General features: G+C 51.8%; 1 protein-coding gene across 1 annotated transcript in view; it reads left to right on the top strand.

Moving 5' to 3' along the window:
* Positions 1-12,245, top strand: part of LOC147701050 (urokinase plasminogen activator surface receptor-like) — a 248,043-nt gene that overhangs the window by 188,293 nt on the left and 47,505 nt on the right. The window lies entirely within an intron of this gene.

Raw genomic sequence — 12,245 nt, 5'->3', positions numbered from 1 at the left:
ACCGCACAGTTGCGGTCTAGTTGATCAGCGCACGTAGACGTGCGCATACGCGGTGGCGCACGGCGCCGCGTACGTTGGATAAAATAAAGATGGGCGTGTCCCGGAGTGAGTCGGGACCACGCGACGAACTAAGCAAGGTGTCCGCGTGAGTCCTTTATGGCGCGCCCTTATCCCGCGCGCCCCTCAGGCCTCACAACCTGACAATGGCGACGAGGGGTGTCTGACCCCACGCTGTGCCCCCGCACAGCCCGTGCTGCATTGCCGATCCGGCCCAGGGTCCGTGTACTGCCCTGCCTGGCCCGGCGAGGCCCTGGCCGTGACCCGCGCGAGGCACATGACTGAAGCCGCCTCATGATCACCCTGCCACGCAACCACGTGGCGCCTCATGGTCACTGCGCCTGCCGATGATGTCTAGCGGCAGCGGCGCACATCCACGCTGATCCGCAACGCGTGCCCAGCAGCTGCTGCCCTACCGGTGGCGCCCGTCCCCACGTGGTGGGACCTCGCCTCACGAACCGGAGCGCAGCGCCCCTAGTGGAGCAACCGGTGCCCGCGCCACGATGACGACCATCCCTCCGATCGAACCTTTCGTGATCGACGGCACACCCGCCTCTTTGGCGCCAAGATGGAAGGACTGGACGGAGCGCCTCAACTTCTACTTTGAAGGTGCAGGGACAGCGAGGGACCGCCGCCGAGCACTCCTCCTGCACCTAGGGGGTAAGGACATCCACCGCATCTACAAGACGCTGACAGAGGCCACGCCGCACACCTACGTCACTCTACTGCAAGCGCTCAACGCCTACTTCAAGCCCATGGTCAGCAAAGATTACAATCGCTTCCTGTTTCGCCAAGCCCGGCAGGAGGCGGATGAGTCTCTGGACGCCTTCCATGGGAGACTGATGGAACTCGCTAGCACCTGTAGATTCAGAGAAGAGCAAGAAGAGATACGCGGTCAGATAATCCAGAACTGTTATTCCTCCGATCTCAGGGTCAAAATTCTCCAAGAAGATGGAAAACCCCTTGCAGAAATCCTGAAACTAGGCCGCTCAAAGGAACTATCGAAAGCGAGAGCCTCTCACATGGAAGCAGCGCTGCACAGGCCAGCTAAAGGTGAACAAGTCAACGTTGCAGAACAAGTGCATGTCGTCCGCCCCAAACAACGGTCAATTGGAGGGAAGAAGCCACCGGAAAGGCGGAAGGAATGTGGATACTGTGGAGGCACACCTCACAGAGCGAAAGACTGCCCGGCGAACGGCAAGAAATGCAGCGCGTGTGGGCGGTGGAACCATTTCGCCTCGGTATGCAGGTCCTCGAAACAGAGGACGGAGGCAGCGCACGCCATCAGAGACAGCCCAGATAGCGAAGACATGGACGACGATGTCCATGACTACCCCGTACACTATGTGTTTGCCATCGATCAGCCAGCCAGGAAGAAAAAGCGCCTCCCGAAGTGCCGCATAAGGGTGAACCAGCAAGAGGTGAGAGCCACTATAGATACAGGGGCATCCATCGAGTTAATGGCAGCAGACGTGTATAACCAACTGCGTGACAAGCCAACCCTGAGCAAGGCAAAGATCCGAGTGTTCGCCTATGGACAGAAAACCCCAATACCACTCATTGGGTGTTTCAAGACGAACATTTGTCATCTGGACAGGACAGTCCCCTCCACCATCTATGTGACAAAAGAAGGGAGTGGCATGCTACTCAGCGGAAAAGCCGCCGAGGAACTCCAACTCATCTTCTACGCCATGGCCGTCCTAGAAGATGAACTCGATACCATCATCGAAGAATTTGACGACATGTTCAGGGGCATCGGGTGCCTCAAAGGGAAAGAGGTTTCGCTGCACATCGATCCATCCATACAACCCGTGGCACTCCGGCACCGGAGAATTGCCTTCCACCTCCGAAAGAAGGTCGAAGAAGAACTCGAGAGCCTAGAGAGGCAAGGAATAATCGAGAAGGTGGATGGGCCCACGCCTTGGGTGTCACCGATCGTAGTAGCGAGGAAGCCCAAGCAGCCAGGGCAAGTGCGCATATGCGTGGACATGCGCCTGCCCAACGCCGCAGTTAAGCGAGAGCGTCACCTGACACCCACGATTGACGACATATTGAGCGAACTCAATGGAGCCAAATGGTTTTCCAAAGTCGATCTCCGCTCGGGCTACCACCAGCTTCCACTCCACCCTGACTCCAGGTACATCACTACCTTTTCGACTCATGTGGGCCTACGCCGATATCGCCGGCTCAACTTCGGCATCTCGAGTGCGGCAGAAGTCTTCCAAAACACTATCCGTGAAGTGCTCAGCGGACTCCCAGGCGTACTCAACGTCAGCGACGACTTGCTGATATATGCCCAGTCTGTAGAAGAACACCACCAGCGGCTGAGGGGAGTTCTACAAAGACTCAAGGATTCAGGCCTCACCCTGCACCGCGAAAAATGCCAATTCCTCCGCAACACCATCAGTTTCTTCGGGTACACGTTCTCAGACAAAGGCATTGCCCCCGATCCAGAGAAGGTCAAGGACGTGCAGACGGCTCCCGCCCCGACAAACATCTCCGAGGTGCGGAGCTTTCTAGGCATGGTCAACTTCTGTGGTCGCTTTATCCCTGACCTCTCCAACATCACCCGACCTCTCCGCGAGCTCACGAAGGCATCCACCCCCTGGCAGTGGGGCAAAGAGCAAGAGGAAGCGTTCCAAAACACGAAAGCAGCCCTATCGGCAGAGAAGACGCTCTCATACTTTGACCCCTCCAAGCAGACCAATATCGCGGTCGACGCCAGTCCCTTCGGTCTGGGTGCCGTCCTTACACAACGTCAAGGAGAAGATAACTGGGCGCCGATTGCATACGCCAGCAGATCGCTGACAGAGACGGAACAAAGATACTCGCAGATAGAACGCGAGGCCATAGCCATCCACTGGGCGTGCAGACATTTCCACATGTACGTGTACGGACACCCGTTCACCGTCTCAACAGATCACAAGCCCCTAATCCCACTATTCAGGGGAACGGTATCAAAACCACCGCCCAGGATTGAAAAGTGGATTCTGCAGTTGCAAGAATATGACTACCTGCTAGAATTCAAACCAGGAGCCACCAACCCAGCAGACTTTCTATCCCGCCATCCGAGGGCGGCCACCCCGGGAGAGAGAGAAGATGCTGAAGACACTGAGTCATTTGTGAATGCCGTGGTTGAAAGGTCCAGGCCGCTCCCCATGAGCATGGAGATGATCATCGAAGCCACCCAAAATGACGAAATTTTCCAGATTGTCTCGAATGCCATACGCACGAACGAGTGGAAGACGCTCCAAGCGTCATTGGGCCAGAGAACGCCGCAAGCGAAAACAGCCTTAGAAGCATTCTTGAGGGTCAAGGAGGAGCTGTCAGTCGATAGCCAGGGTTGCGTGTTAAGAGGGCCCAGAATCGTGATGCCAACTACTCTCACACAGCAAGCCATTGCCCTCGCTCACCGAGGACACCAGGGAGTGGTGAAAACAAAAAGCAGACTCCGTGCCAAACTATGGTTTCCAGACATGGACTCGCAAGTGGAGCGGGCCGTCAAAGAGTGCCAGTGGTGCCAAGCAGCGGGACTCCCAGAAAACCCACCACCAGTCATCACAGAAGTTGGCCCGGAAAGACCATGGGAACACGTCAGCGCCGATTTCGGCCACCTGCCCGACGGAAGACACATGCTCGTCATCATGGATGACTACACGAAATATCCGGAAGTGGAGATCGTCGCGTCCCTCACGGCAAAAGAGGTGATCGCCAAATTCGAGAAGACCATCGCAACCCATGGCATCTTCGTGAGGGTCAAGACCGACAACGGTCCCCCCTTTCAGAGCCAAGAGTTTGCGGAGTATCTAGCGGAGTGGGGGATTCTACACCGGAAAATAACACCCAGATGGCCGCAATCAAACGGAGAAGTGGAAAGATTCATGCGCACATTGAACAAGACCATCCGGATTGCCCATGCTGAGGGGACATCGGTAGAAAGAGGAATCTACTCTTTCCTCCGAGAATACAGGCTCACCCCACACCGCACCACTGAGGCCGCCCCAGGCCCGTCCACGATGGGACGTATAATCCGAGACACCCTCCCAAATCACCCCACCTGGAGCCCCACCAGTGCGGAATCATGGAGGACTGTACACAACAGGAAAAAGTCTAATGACTATGCAAGCTTCCGGCGGAAGTCCAAAGAGTCATCCATTGCCGAAAATGACCGGGTGTACGTCCGAGACAGGTATCCAGGAAGTAAATTCAGACTCCCGTTTGAGCCACAACCATGGACTGTCACTGCCCGGAACGGGACCATGGTCACCGCCCAGCGAGAGGGAGAAACAGTCACCAGGAATGTGTCATTCTTCAAAAAGGCGGCCGACCCCCGGAATGATCCAGCCAGCTCCGAGAAGAATGGGGAATCTACGACATCACCAGCCCGGCCAGGAAGCAACCAAAACACCCCCGAAGCCGCCGTCCAGGAAGGGGACGTGGACTCTGCAGAGGAACCGCGAGCCTCCGGTACCCCAAGTGCCACTCGCCCTGAGAAACCCCAGAGCCCCCTGGGCACAAGCACTCCATCCAGTGAATCACCCCGGAGAGTGCTGTTCCGTGGCCAAGCTGCAGGCTACGGACTGAGAAGAAACCCGGTGCCCTCATCCCGGATGGCCGACTACGCAGTGGGCTGAGAGATCATGGAGAGACTGGTAACAGGCCGGACGGCCATGTTTTATTATTTGGTTGGACATTCAGCGTAATACTTGTGTAAAAAGGGGGGGGGGATTTTTGTTCATACTAAAGGTGAAAAGGAATGTAATGTTGCGACCGCACAGTTGCGGTCTAGTTGATCAGCGCACGTAGACGTGCGCATACGCGGTGGCGCACGGCGCCGCGTACGTTGGATAAAATAAAGATGGGCGTGTCCCGGAGTGAGTCGGGACCACGCGACGAACTAAGCAAGGTGTCCGCGTGAGTCCTTTATGGCGCGCCCTTATCCCGCGCGCCCCTCAGGCCTCACAACCTGACAAACTCCACACTAAGAAGAGTTCAAAACGCGTAGACCCTTTTTTTGTGTACAGCCATAAGAACTAAGCCTAAATGAATTTTGTAGAATGTTGATTTATGTTTACAGTATAATCTATGGCTATGTGAACATTTGATTTTTTCTAAAAAAAGTATTGCATTTGAGATTGTAAATAAGAGCGGTCTGATTGAAAGTATGTTTGAGAGTGTTTGACAGCGATCTGGATTGATAGTTAGTGTGATTGACATGAGGGGGCTGTTTTAATGTATATAAACTTTTCATGTATTGTAAGATATATGTTTCTTTGAAATGTTAACATTTTTGGAAATAATCACCAAAATAGTTCAAATGAAGTAAAATAAAATAAAAAGAAGGATTTATTCGAAAAACAGAGGATTGCTTACTTAATGTTCTATTCATAGGTAAGACAGAAAAATTAGAAAGCGCATTGAGATAGGCAGCATTGGCATTTTTGTTGTATAGAACATAAGGCAGTGGTTTGGCCTTACTGCTTGGGAGCCCATACCCGGTGGTGTTTAATATTTTCAAGATTATAGACAGCTAGTAATTTAGCTAGTCATTGGTGGAATGTCGGTGGTAAACGGTCCAGCCAAGCCGAGGCAATGCACAGCCTCAAAACAGCCATAGCCACAAAGATAAAATATCCGTACTGGGTCTGACTACCATTATCATCTATTCCAAGTAGTACAACTGCTGCAGTTAGATTGATCTCTATCCTTAATGACCTCCTGAGGAATACCTCAATTTCGTCTCGTGTAGTTTTTAAATGGGTACACGTGGCGAACATATGAGATAAGTCTGCCTCAGAGCTGTCACACCTTGGACACGTGATACCAGCTACCCCTCCCCATCATGCTATCCTGGAGGGAGTATGTGTGAGAAGTTGGCCTGGTATATAATGCTCACTAGTTCTAGTGATCACTTTGTACCATGCCAAGCAACCCTTATGATGATGGTTGTAATTCAACCTTGTAGACCAGTTATCCTAGTGGTAACGTGGACAAAGCAGTCTTAGGCTAAACTGTGAAAGGCATGTGAAGCCAGCTGTTATACCACACACAACCCCCTTGAATACCAAATGAAAGGGACACCACACAGATATATATTGAAAATATATATTGATTTATTAACTATTAAAATCCCCTGGACTCTTTATGAGCACAGAAGCACAAGCGTAAAATCACAAGACAGTTTAAAATACACAAAAGTTGCACAATATGGATGAGCCCTAGGGGCCACCTAAACCATATACTAAAAAAGTGGTATAAGAGATACCTAGAGGAAAGTGAAGAGGCCTAGGGCCTTGGGAATCGCTGGAGCTATTCGAGACTGGAGTTAACTAAGTCGGGAAAGGCCCACAGGACTCGGGTGCAGTGTTCAAAGTGCACGCACTTCTCAATACAAAGTCTATGGTGCGTAAAAAGCACAAAGTTAGAAAGTTAGGAACCTTCCGAGTGACCTACGGAGCTGAAACTTAAAACACAGGCCCTTGGGATGTGTACCAGTGCAGGAGCACCGGCGGAGCTGAGTTACCTCACCCACAGGAAGCGGGTGCACAGGGTCGAAGATGTGTCGGGTGTCGTCACGCTGGTCGATGGTGCTTGGAGCTGAAGATGCTGCAGGCGGCTCGATGAGAAGAGTTCCGGTGGATCCAAGGGTGGATCAGAAGAGTTGAAGACCTGAAAGCAGAGGGGACAGTGTTCAAAGTCACTAGCCAGTGACTACCGTGGAACCAGATTGGAACCAGGCGATGTCGGGTGCAAACAGGCGTTGTCGGGTAGCTTCTTTCTGCAGCCACGTGGATACGCGGGGTCGAGGACGTCCAGGAGTCGGTCACGAGCTGTCCCACGTAGGCTTCTCGCTGTTGGCGGTGTCGGCGACCTGATCGGAGCAAACAGGCCTTGGCAAATGCAAGCCACGCAGAAGTTGAAAGATGCTGTTCACTCGGACCAGCAAGGTCAGAGCGGGTGCTCCTTTTCACAGGAGCTTGGGTAGGTCTGGAGCAACCAGACCTGCTGTTTAAATCTTCGGGTTCGTCGCCAAGATGGCCGCTGGCCGCGTGGCTAGTGGCCGGGATGGCGCGTCGAGTGGCACAATGCAAAAGGGCCCCACGCAGATCGTGGAGATGCTGGAGGGCTGATCTTCGGTGCAAGGGCTGCTCGGTGGTGGGGGTTCTCAATCCCCAAAGCACAACGTCGAGGATACCTCAGAAGCTGCGCAGTCAGCTTGTCGAGTGTCTTCCAAGAGGTCCGGTCCCACGTCACTCGGTGCCTCCACGGGTCTCTTCTTCGCAGGGACTGTGGATCGGGCTCTGAGAGGTCTGGGAGTCTGGTTCTTGTCGGGCTCTGGGCTCGGTCTCCGGCGGGAGGCGGCGGCAAAGCAGACGTCGAGTCGCTGGTTGGTACCTGTGTTCACAGGGTGGTCACTCCTTGGCCACAAGGGAGATTCTTCTTCAGTCTTCTGTGCAGCAGAATGTCGAAGTCCAGTCTTCTTCTTAGTTTTAAGTTGATTTCGGGATGATCTGCTGTGCAATGGCACTGCTCCCCCTCTTATTCCCAAACTGGGGGTGGATCACCTACTAGGTCCCTCCTCTGGGAGGAACCAGGAAGGGGGGCGGTTACACCCCCTTTCCTTTGTCCAGCTCCGCGCCAGGACTGGGGCTGGAAGGCCCCAGAACCGGTTTGGACTGGCCTATGCACGGGGACACCTTGTGTGCCCCGGGCATGTCTGATTCTTTTCAGCCCTGTCCTACCTAATACACAAAATCCTGTCTGGGGTGGTGCTCGCACCTCCCAAGGCAGGAAACCCTTTGTCCAGGCCACCATCTGCCGAGTTTCGGTCAGCAGCAGGAGGCCAGACTTGTGTCTGTGGTGGCAGCGTCCATTTTGTGAAGCTGAGGCTCTGTTTAACTTTAACCGGGGTTAAGGCTACACACATGTCGTGTCCCTCTAGAAGGGTGGAATGCTATCCCCGTCGCCAGAATTGGCGAGGGGATAGTATTCCAATTCGTATGACACCTTACTCGACATGTTTTGATAAAGCCAAACCAAAGATAGCATTTAACCGCGAGGATTATAATGCACTTAAGAGTATATGGTATGGCAATATCCCGGAACAGCTTAGGGAGTTGTTCCCGACAGCTGCAGACAGGCTCAGCTCATGCCAGAGCACCATCTCACATATTTCCAAGCACTCTGCCTCCAGGATTGATGAGGCCTTCCATAGGAGTGGCTGATAGGAACATATGTGTCCAGTTTAGGGTTAGGCACAGACATACTGTACCTAAGTAAGAGGTGGTTACACCAACTTACCCCAGCTGAGTGATCAGCCAGTTGTGTCAAATATGGAGGCCAGGCCAGGGGTGGCACAATACATGCTGCAGCCCCTGGCAGGCCTTGGCTACACCTATGCCCTGGGTACCTATGGTACACTGTTACAGGGGCCTATAAGGTGAACCAATTCCAATTGTGTTATGCACCTAAGGTACATGGAGTCCATTTTAAGGAGAGAGCAATCAGCCTGGGGCCCTGAATAGCAGGATCCCAGGCCAACTAAGTCAAAAACCAGCTAAACACCAGGCAAAAAGTTTGGGGGTAACCATAGTCAGATATCCACCTTCCTACATAACCCCCCCCCCCCCAAACGAAAGGAGATAAGGCTATCCTTGACCAGGTAAGCCTATATTGCCTAAGTGGCCATATAAGGAAGTACCAGCTCTGGCTTGGTAACCCCCTGTCTCATGGTCCACTAAGCAATCCCTCACCCTAAGGGTATCTGAGGGTCTCCACCATAGGGAATCTCTACCTGTGGTGTGTCTTTGCAAAGTCAAAGGCTGGTGTTGAGATGGAGTACTGAAGTGAGTTTCCTCTGTAGGGCTCAGCTTCCTCCAATCACTCTCCACCATGTGTGCCTTTCTTTCACTGACTGAGTTGCACTGTGCTCTCAGGGTCAACCTCTGGCTACCTAAAGCTGGAGGCTGGGTCCCTCTGTTTGGCTTACTGGAGGGACAGGTCAGGTTTGGGCCCTTAGGGTCCCAGGTTTGGCTGTGCCCAACAATATCCATCTGGGGGAGGTCCCTAACTACTTTTAAGGGGGATCCCTCAGGAGTTTTTAACGCTTGCACCTCACTAGGGCTACTAGTTTTGGTGCCCCTAATCTGCTGATGGGGGTGCTTTATTTGACAGGGGGCCCTTTGGGTCTCACTGTCCTTCTTGTCCTCTGCAGCCCTGGGCTGAGTAAGGCAAGGTAGAGAGGGGCAGGTTACCTGCTCCAGACTGGGTCCCACCTGAGAAGGGTCCACTGCCATCAGAGGCTCTGTTAGGCCAGGCCTAACAACCTCTGGGACAGTTCCTTCATCAGGGGTAAGATCAGTTCCCTGAGGAGGCTGATCCTTTCCTAAAGTCTGGGGGGAGGGAGATTTCTCTTCCTCCTCAATGCTCTCTGTTTGGGTGGAGTGATCCATCATTTCAGGCTTCACTACCCATGTATCAGTTTGAGTTTGGGCTGTGGCCATCACAGCCCCACCAACCTTTTCAGGAGGAGACTCAGTTTGGGTATGGGCTGTTATCAGTACAGCCCTGCTACTCTCTTCAGGAGGGAAGTTATCTAAAGATGGGGCTGAGGTTTGCTCAGCCCTCCCAACCTTTTCATGGAGATTTACCATTCTAGAATGGGTTTGCTGTTCAACCTCAGCCCAGGCTGAGATTTCCAAATCATTACCCAGTAGGCAATCTACAGGCAAGTTTGCTGACACTGCCACTCTCTTTGGGCCAGTGACACCTCCCCAGCTAAGATTGACTACTGCCATGGGATGATTGGATTCTATGCCATCAATGTTTGTCACCTGATATTTGGCATCAGGTAAAAGTTGCCTTGAGGGGACTAGACATTCAGCCACCATGGTGATGCTAGCCCCTGTGTCTCTGAAGGCCTCAACTTTCAAGCCATTGATGAGGGGCTCCTGTCTATACTTGCTCAAAGTGTTTGGGCAAGCTGTGAAATTGGCAAACCCCATGCCAGTCTCATAGACAAGAGTATCTGAGTTAGGGGACCTGGATAGGCCAGAGTCCACCTGTCCTCCAAAAGTAAACCCACCCAAATTCTTGGGGGTGCTCCCACCACCTGGGGGACCACTGCTAACAGTGACAGGAGGTGTTGGAGCCTTACCTGGAGGTATATTCTCCTTATTGCCATTCTTGGGACAACAGCTATCTGTTTTGTAATGCCCCACCTGTTTACAGGTATGACAATAAGGCTTTTTCTGGGATGTAGAAGTGTCTTGGGACCCACCCCCATTCTTGGAGTTTTGGGGCCCTGGGGAAGTCTTTTCCTTACTTTTATCCCCACCCTTCTCTTGAGGCTTGGTAGTCTCTTTCTTTTGGTCACCACCCTGGTTCTTAGGCCTGATCCTGGTTCTGACCCATTTGTCTGCCCTCCTACCCAATTCTTGTGGGGAGGTCAGATCAGAGTCAACCAGGTGCTGATGTAGAAGCTGATTTTGACAATTACTTAAGATTTGCTCTCTCATAATTAAATTATACAATCCTGTATAGTCAGTAACCTTACTTCCCAGCAACCAGCCCTCCAGAGCCTTAGTGGCACACTCAACAAATTCAGACCAGTCCTGAGTCTGTGTCTTCTGGGTATCTCTGAACATTAACCTGTACTGTTCAGTGGTTAAGCCTAACCCATCAATCAGAGCACTCTTCAGGACCATGTAGTTTCTAGAATCCTCATCACTAACTGTGAGGAGTCTGTCTCTGCCTCTACCTTCAAAGGAGAGCCACAAGATTGCTGCCCACTGCTCCTGAGGGATCTGCTGTACCATGCAGGCTCTCTCAAGTGCAGTCATCCATTTGTGGATATCATCCCCAGCTTTGTAGGGGGGCACAATCTTACTCAGGTTTCTTGTATCAAAGGACCTGTCTTTATCCTTCTGGATATTGCTGCCACCAGTGGATCCTAATCCACTCTCTCTAGGCTGTCTTGCTCTAGCAAGTTTCTCCTTAGCCAGGGCAACCTCTAACTCTTGCCTCTGGATCCTAAGCTCAGCCTCTCTCATCTTGGCCTCATGTTCCCTTCTCTGAGGGCTAGTCATCTCCTTTCTGGAGTGACCATGAGAGCCTCTAGAGACATGGGAGGTATTGGATTCACCTGAGTGATGCCTTCTCCTCCTATGGCCCTGGTTAAGTCCACCTGGGGGTCTGAATGGGTTGTTACCTGATTCATTCCCAAGTTGACTTAAGTTAGCCTGGTTCAGTCTACTGACCAGCACCTGACTATCTCTGTCATCATCTGACTCACTGCTTTCCACCTCCTCCTCCTCTTCTTCTTCCTCTTCCTCTACATCTACTTGAGGAGCTCCAGTGGTGGAGGCTTCCTCATCTACTAGGATGATAGGGGTAGGGGTGTCTACAGTGTCATCCTCTGAAGGATGGCCTCCTTCAGCATCCCCTGTGGGGTTTGCCTTAGAGGGCTTTAGAGTCTCAGACTGGTCCAAGAGCTCTCTTAGGTGGTCTGTAGTAGGGGAAGGCCCTGTCTTCAGACCCCTTAAGACACAAAGCTGTCTTAATTCCTTAAAGGAAAAAATAGCAAATTTGGATGGTGCCCTTGGAGGGTCACTCTCAACAGGAGTAAGTCCACTGGACCCCTCTGCTCCAGACATTGCTCTAGTGTGGGTGGATGTGTTGCAATCTACCTACACTGGTGTTTACCTACTAAACCTATCTAGTAGTTGTAGCTAGGGTGTGCTACTCCCTTTGCTCTACAACAACTAAGTTCAGTAGAACTTATGTATACTAGTCTTGTTTTATATGTACCTAGCAGGTACCTGTATGATCTTTCAAATGATAATCTCAAAGATTGTAATGGTAAAACAACAGCAAGCTCAGATCCCAATCCGCTGCTCACCAATGTGAGAAGTTGGCCTGGTATATAATGCTCACTAGTTCTAGTGATCACTTTGTACCATGCCAAGCAACCCTTATGATGATGGTTGTAATTCAACCTTGTAGACCAGTTATCCTAGTGGTAACGTGGACAAAGCAGTCTTAGGCTAAACTCTGAAAGGCATGTGAAGCCAGCTGTTATACCACACACAACCCCCTTGAATACCAAATGAAAGGGACACCACACAGATATATATTGAAAATATATATTGATTTATTAACTATTAAAATCCCCTGGACTCTTTATGAGC

The sequence above is a fragment of the Lissotriton vulgaris genome, chromosome 7 (genome assembly GCF_964263255.1).
Source record: "Lissotriton vulgaris chromosome 7, aLisVul1.2, whole genome shotgun sequence".
NCBI lineage: Eukaryota > Metazoa > Chordata > Amphibia > Caudata > Salamandridae > Lissotriton > Lissotriton vulgaris.
This window is presented reverse-complemented; position numbering and strand designations above follow the sequence as displayed.